At 36.2% G+C, this 7,138-nt stretch overlaps 1 long non-coding RNA gene across 1 annotated transcript; it reads right to left on the bottom strand.

The window, feature by feature from the left end:
- Positions 1–845: 845 nt before the first annotated feature.
- LOC126764301 (uncharacterized) lies at positions 846–1,305 on the bottom strand. The gene is made up of 3 exons (XR_007667908.1): positions 1,167–1,305; positions 967–1,102; positions 846–913 (listed from the first exon to the last, which is right to left on the bottom strand). It is a non-coding gene; the product is annotated as an uncharacterized LOC126764301 (long non-coding RNA).
- Between the last annotated feature and the right edge of the window lie 5,833 nt (positions 1,306–7,138).

The following is a 7,138-nucleotide window of genomic DNA, read 5'->3' as shown; positions in this document are numbered from 1 at the left end:
AGTGGAAGAGAGCGTGGCCCAGCTTATTCAATTAAAGGAAGCAGTTGCACCAAGTGGGCCAGCATTTGGTGTGGAGAATATACCCTTGAACGTTCGCCATTGTCCACTCCAGTTGTGCAGGAACGCCCGACTCCTTCCAGGAGAGTTCAGTTAAGGAGGGCGAACAATTGCATGGAGTCGGAAAGGCTGCAACTCCTTTCAACCCAGGCTGAAACGCAACAGCAAATTAAGAAAAAAATTGGATAGTTGGAGAAAACTGAACATAAATCTTATACTCTCCAAAAAGAAGCTTCAGAAGAATCTTCGCAAAGATTTTAATTTTTTTTGGTTATTTAACACACGAAGTAATATTGTTTTGCATTTTATTTTTAATTATTCTGGAATGAAGTGATATTTTATATTTTTGTACCATAGTTTAAGTTTACTTTAAAAAATGAAGTGATATTGTCATTTAATGAATTTATTTAAATAAAATTTAAATATATGTCTGAATAAATAGCACATTAGAAAGAATAAATGAAATTTAATATTTTAATTATTTAGAGGGAAGTCATAATATTATAGCGAATTATTCGAGCCGTATCCTCTTCTTCTCTTTCTATGTCCAAAACATCATTGGTCATTGTAGTATTTGAAGTAGATGGTATTTCTTCCGGAGATTCCACTTGAAAGTGTTGGCAAATATTGTGCAATGCGCAACAAGCATTCACAATTTGCGTAGCCTTTTCAGGAGTGTAATGTAAACCTCGTACAAATAAAAGACATCGAAATCTACATCTTGAGTACACCAGTTGTCCGCTCTTAAATATTCCGGGCCTTTGAGTGTACTGATTGTAGCGTGCTTTGGGTGAAGAAGCTTCCGCCAAGCGATAAGGCGTCATTAAAAATTTGTGCAGAGGATAGCCAGCGTCGCCTAAGAAATTACATTACTCCACTTATTTAGCAATAAATACGATAAAGTCTTACCCAAGATCCAAGTGTTATTCTGTATGTTGTTCTGTAAATGCACTTTCAAATCGCTAACATTGAAAACAAAAGAGTCATGATTTGCGCCTGCATGCCTAGCATCCACATACCGAATAGACATTTTATAATCACAAAGCTAAAAATTTTAAGAAATTACATATACCATTTTGTTTCTAATATAATTCAGATTTTATACATACAATCATCACGTTTAAACTGTAGTAGCCCTTTCTGTTAAGATAAAGATGTTGCACTTCTTTTCTTGGTGAAATTATGCGAACATGAGTCCCGTCGATGCAACCAACTACTCCCGGGAAAGCACTTTTGGAATAAAATGAAACTTTTGAAGCGTTTTGCTCCTCCTCAGTCATTTGAATTTTAATTCATTGGACACAAATATGTACGTTGTTCAATTATATTTAGAACCTCTTTAATTACTAAAGATATCGTAGGTTGCGCCAACCCAATGTTAAAATCATTTCCACTGCGTTTTTGATAACCACCGTCAGCAAGGAAACGTTGAGTTGCGCATAATTTTAATATATGTAGGAGGTATGGCCGTTCCTCGCACACGTTATTTAATCGAAAATAACTTATGAATCTGCAACAAATATTATTAAAAAGCCACTCGATTGTGAAAAAACTATGGCTTACTTTGCATTTGGAAGCTCCAATGGATTTGAGTGATCACGAAAGCTTTTTCGTATACGTAGCACATCAATTTTGCCCCCAATATTTTCGTCATTGTAATATAAATCGAAACTTATATCCATGTTTTATTTATTTTAATGTTTATTCACTTTTTCGCGAGCGACAACTGAATTCAATTGTTTAAATATGTCGTTTACAAAATTTTAGCTGTTTCACTATCTGTCAAATTTCCCTTTCTTAGGTTGGCAACGCCAATCATACTTCGACTGAACTTAGTTGAAGATCGCAATACAGAAAAAGAGTTTGGTTGATCTGAAGTTGAGTTTGAAATTGAGATTCGACCAAGTCGGGTTGAAAACTGCAATAGGGGCATATAATATCTATTCGAGATGGTTTGTTGCAGTCGGGATCCGCTATTTTTAAGTGTGAGACATTCTGCCAATGTCCGCTGTCTATGCTTGGAAGCATATTTGTTAACTGCAGTAGGACTATAGCTTCTGTTTTAATTCGCTTATCCGCTTGGGGGGAAATTAGGGTAATGGGACAGATGTTATCTGAGTTTTGGATTATTCTTTTGCCCATTCCCGTAATTTTAAAATTTGATTGTTTGGAAGACAGTTTTAGTTTATTTTGTGCGCTCTTTTGAGGTGAGCTAGGAAATGTGCTGTAGTGAAGCATTGAATGGTGTCTTTTGTGACAATGTAAGCAATTAAATTTGCTTTTGCAATTTTTATATGTATACGCATGTGACAGAAAATTTGTGCAAAGTCTTTTTGACCTGACAAAATTATTTCATTCCTTAACTTTTAAACTTTAAAACATCTCGCAAGATTTAAGCTTATGCCCTCTTTTACATAGTTCGCATGACGTTGCTCAGATGTGAACGATTGCGTTTTGTAAAAGTTTTTGTTTAAATTGTTTTTGTTACTTACTTGGAGTCTATTTAAGCTTCCATTTTGGTCGTGTTTAATGTTCTTAGTTTTGATTATTTTTTCTTTTAACCTTTCCGCAATTTCATATAGGGTGGTGAGAAAATCTTTCATTTGTTGCCACGTTGGGCACTTTTTTCGTGATGAGAGCGATTGCTCCCATAGAAGTAACGACTTTTTTGGTAATGCGGCGGTACAGATATTTACCAGAATAGGGTCCCAGCTGACTGTGGGAATATTTTGTGATTTTGGATTCTAGGTTGATGAATTCTACACTTGTTCCTTTCTTAACTTTTGGCAAGTTCATTAGTGTCGTTACTTGTTTATCGACTAATATTCTTTCATTTTCATATCTCGCTTTTAGAGTTCCCCAAGCCAAATTTGTCGTCAGCGACCTGTTTTACTATTATGCCTGCTTGGCCTTTGGTTTTACAATTTTTGTGCTTTTGATACTTGCGGATGGTTCATGTAAACGGCTGTAAACATGTCCCGGAAGGACGGCCATTCTTCATGACCTCCATAAAATATTTCTGTGTCACATGCGGACACCTCGAGGTGGATGCCTGAACTTGCCTTTTGACTGTCTATTTGTGGCACCTCTACTCTACTATGGGGAGTAGGTGCAATTGCTTTAATGAGCTTTAGTTAATCGGAGATCGCTTTTGTTTCTTCATATTGGTCTAAGCAGTGTTCATAAATATCGTAAGCCGATGATTTAAAATTTTGTGGTAGATCTGAATTGTCAGAATCTACTATGGCGTCATGAGCCGCTTGGAGGCGAGTCCAAAAATTTTTAAGATTTTGGTTTTTTATTTCTAATAACGATTCCGAGTTTTCGTGAATCGGTGAAGAGGCACTTTCTGAAATAAATTTAATAGCCTGTTTTGAGCGTGTAGCTCCTGCGGGTTTATTTTGATTTTTTTCGTTATTAACCATTTTTGTTATAATATATTATATGTTAAAATATTTGTCAAAACTAATTTAATTTTTCTCAGTGTATACCGATTTGTAGTATTTAATCGAAGCGATATAGTGTAATAAATTATATACTCTTTTTTAAATAAATAAGAGTTTTTTCAGATTATATCGGTACAAACGTATATTTTATTAGTATCGTTTTGTATTTACTTCCAATGGTATTATTTTTATTTATATTTTGTTTTGAACTAGAAAACCCGGCGATCTCCGTTTCGCCACCGAATTGCTTCGTTTTATGTAATATTTCGTTTGGTGATTAAAAGAAAAAAAATTTTTTTTTCTTTTATGTTTGAAAAGGAAAAATTATATTTCATTTCACAACAGTAATGAATTCTTTTCGATTACAAAAATTAAGTATTATTTAGTTGAACTTCTCCAAGTAAATGAAAGTGAATCCAAAGTAAATACTGAATCGAAGCGTTATACGTGTCCGCAAATTATCCGTTTGATAGAAGTGCTCTTTGACCCCGCAGACGTTGTCCTGCGTGAAATTATGTGTTTTGACAACATTTTTTGGTTTTTGTTCCGATGTACAGAAAAGATGGTTTGCCAACTTTTGAGCACGCCACGTATATCTAACCGTGTGAAAAACATAGCATTTCCAAATTTATGCCACACACTATGCGACTATCCTTGTGTCCTGTTGATTGTCCTCCCGAATGCAATTTTCACTCGAAACGAAATACGTTTGAATTGAAATGGCAAATCGTTGGAACTTAAAGGAATTCGTAGAATCAAGCATTCTACCCCCTTGTATTTGATAGCGCAGATTGCGGAAAATAATAACGGCAGATCCAACTTTGAGACGCAAATGATGCGGTGGGATACCAAGCCTCTAAAAAGAATTTAGAAATTCTACTGGATAATTCACGGCGTCGCCTTCATTGTCAAGACGATCGATCGATTTGTATGAGCGCAAGTCTCCCGGAATTTGACTTTGAATATTCAAGTTTAATTCAACAACATCGGTATTTTGGCAGCTAACATTGCGCGTGCACTTAAGGAATCGTAGTTACAATAATTTGGCCAATGTCCGAACATTCGTGATGAGTTCATCTTTCGTGAATTGAGAAACGACAGATGGAATTGATATCGAACCACCGGAATTGACCCATTTCCAATTTTTAGCGAAGACGATATAAAATGTCTTCGGCAATGTCATTTTTGTTCGGATCCCATAATCGACGCGGATTTGAAGGCATTCCAGGTATAATATCAAGGTATTTCCGAATAGAGCAATGTTCTCGCAAACGGATCACTGACGAAAGTTGAGAAAAAACTCGTTAAGGTTAATTTTGTTGCTGGCGGTGTTTCCACTGGCTGTACAGTATTCTCTGGGTTGAAATACACTCTCCAAGTTAACTGCGAGACGCACAATAGTCGGAAAACTTTTATGAATTGCAAAAGTAAATATCCTACAAAGCGCTTTATTACAGTTCACATATCGACCGTATCGTTCAAGACCAATAACCGCCTTGTTGCTTCCTTTGGTGACGTAATTACAAACGTATTTTATCGATTACACCAAACTGCAATACTGAACATTCATATGAGTTTTGAATGTGAGTTAGACAATACTGGGGAATATATTACGATCCATGTGTTGTCAACTTCAATATTCATTCTTCTAAATTCAATGCTGAATGTTATGCCATTGTCGTCTGGTGATCGACGCCTATACGGTGGATATCAATCATTTCTAGTTTCAGTTTCCGAAAGAAAAGCACTTGGATAGTGTTTCGTGCATATATTGTCAGACGTACAACCCGAAGTGGGATTGTGGTGTCCGCAAGGTCCATGAACCATATTGGTTTTCACCACTTGGTATAATACTGTATCTTTCTCTGCATCAGGAATTTCCGCAGAAATGAGTTCATCAGTTTGATCTGGTGTAACCACCATTCACCATCCAAAGAAGAATGTGTGCGTGCGGCTAACTTTTTTTTTGCTTCTCAATAGAATACATCCAGCATCTAACAGCATATGTACCATATGTTGCTTCAAGATAAAGTCCATCAAACATCTCTGCTGTTGTTTGAAAAGTTGTGCTGTGACATCGTGATGATCGCTTGTTGATTGACCGCGTTCCATAATTCCACATGTATGTCATCGCATCCTGGGAGTAGTCGTTCATGTGTCTTGGGCTGCCATACGTTGATGGCAAAAAGAACGCCGACCGATATTAGCGCGATCTCTTCGTGGCTTCGTAACAAATTTCAATCTGTAATTGATCACTTTATGTGAAACATAAAGCTTTCACTGAATAATTGTCAATAATTTTTCTTTTGAATAGCCAGAGTAAAAAGCATGCGACCGAAACTGAATGATTCAAATATTTGACAAATCAAAGTATTGAAAAACAAAACAAACAGAAATTGAAAACAAATTTGTATGGAAAAATGTTACTTTTTCGAATTTTCCAATTTTCAGACTTTTCCTCAAGAAAAGCATAAGGTGTTTTTATTTCCAAACCTTCCCCGATCCACAACGAACAACCTCTGCAAATTTCCCAAGATTGCTGCAGCCGTTCTCTTAGCGTTACTAACAAACAAACATTCGTTCGTTTGTATGGGAAAAAGAAAAGGGCTGTTCTTAGGGGCTTTCCGGCAATTATTCGAAATTTTCTTGCCGTAAAAACCATCCTTGAACCTCCACGAACATTTAGAAAAAAGAATTGGCCAAATTGGTCCAAGCATTGTTGAGTTATGCGCTTACCAACATATTTTTTTTGTTTTTCTATTTTCTCGTTTTTCTGTTGAAATTTTTCCTGAATTTTCTTTGCTATAAACCTCACGGAGCCCGAGACCTTTCTAACGAATGCAAAACCGAGGAAAGCGGTTCATGCGTTCTAAAGTTGTAGCGTCAGGAAGGAAAACCCGGCTTATTTTTGTAATATATATAAGAGTCAACTTTTATATGGGAAAATGGAATTGTCGTCTCTCTCTTACTCGCAATTTTCTTTATTTGCTCACCGTTTAGACCTACCCTGGACTACGACAAACATTTTAAAACCAAACTCAGCTCAATCGGACCAGCCGTTCTCGAGTTTCAATCAGACTAACGAACAACAATTCATTTTTATTTATATACTAACTGACCCGGCGAACTTCGCACCGCCTAATTATTGGAGGCATATTTAGTAAGTCACAAACACACGACACAATACTTTTTTAATTTTATTGAAATTTGCTGCTTTTAGATTTTTAGGAATATTAAAGAATTATAGTATAGATGCACAGCAAAGAGATTTTTTTTGAGTGACATTTTACCATAGACAATTTTTTTTGAGTGAATACTGACAAATATTTACACTATAACTATCAAACTACATCTGAAAATCCAAGTAATGTGGATCCCTGGCCATGCTGGTATTACAGGCAACCACTTTGCAGACCTCGTTGCGAAAAATGTAGCCAGGACTCCTGCCTTAACATACTACGTCTCATCCAAGCAAGACATTCTTAACCTTATTAAGCACAAAAGCCATCAAAAAATCGCAAGCGAATGGAAAACATTTAAACATCTTTACGCGGTCATAAACCCAGCCAGAAATCGTATAATCTACTCGTCAGCAGTTCCAACTAGCGCAATGAAGGACATATACTCGATTAAGG

The sequence above is a fragment of the Bactrocera neohumeralis genome, unplaced genomic scaffold (assembly GCF_024586455.1).
Source record: "Bactrocera neohumeralis isolate Rockhampton unplaced genomic scaffold, APGP_CSIRO_Bneo_wtdbg2-racon-allhic-juicebox.fasta_v2 cluster09, whole genome shotgun sequence".
Lineage (NCBI taxonomy): Eukaryota > Metazoa > Arthropoda > Insecta > Diptera > Tephritidae > Bactrocera > Bactrocera neohumeralis.
This window is presented reverse-complemented; position numbering and strand designations above follow the sequence as displayed.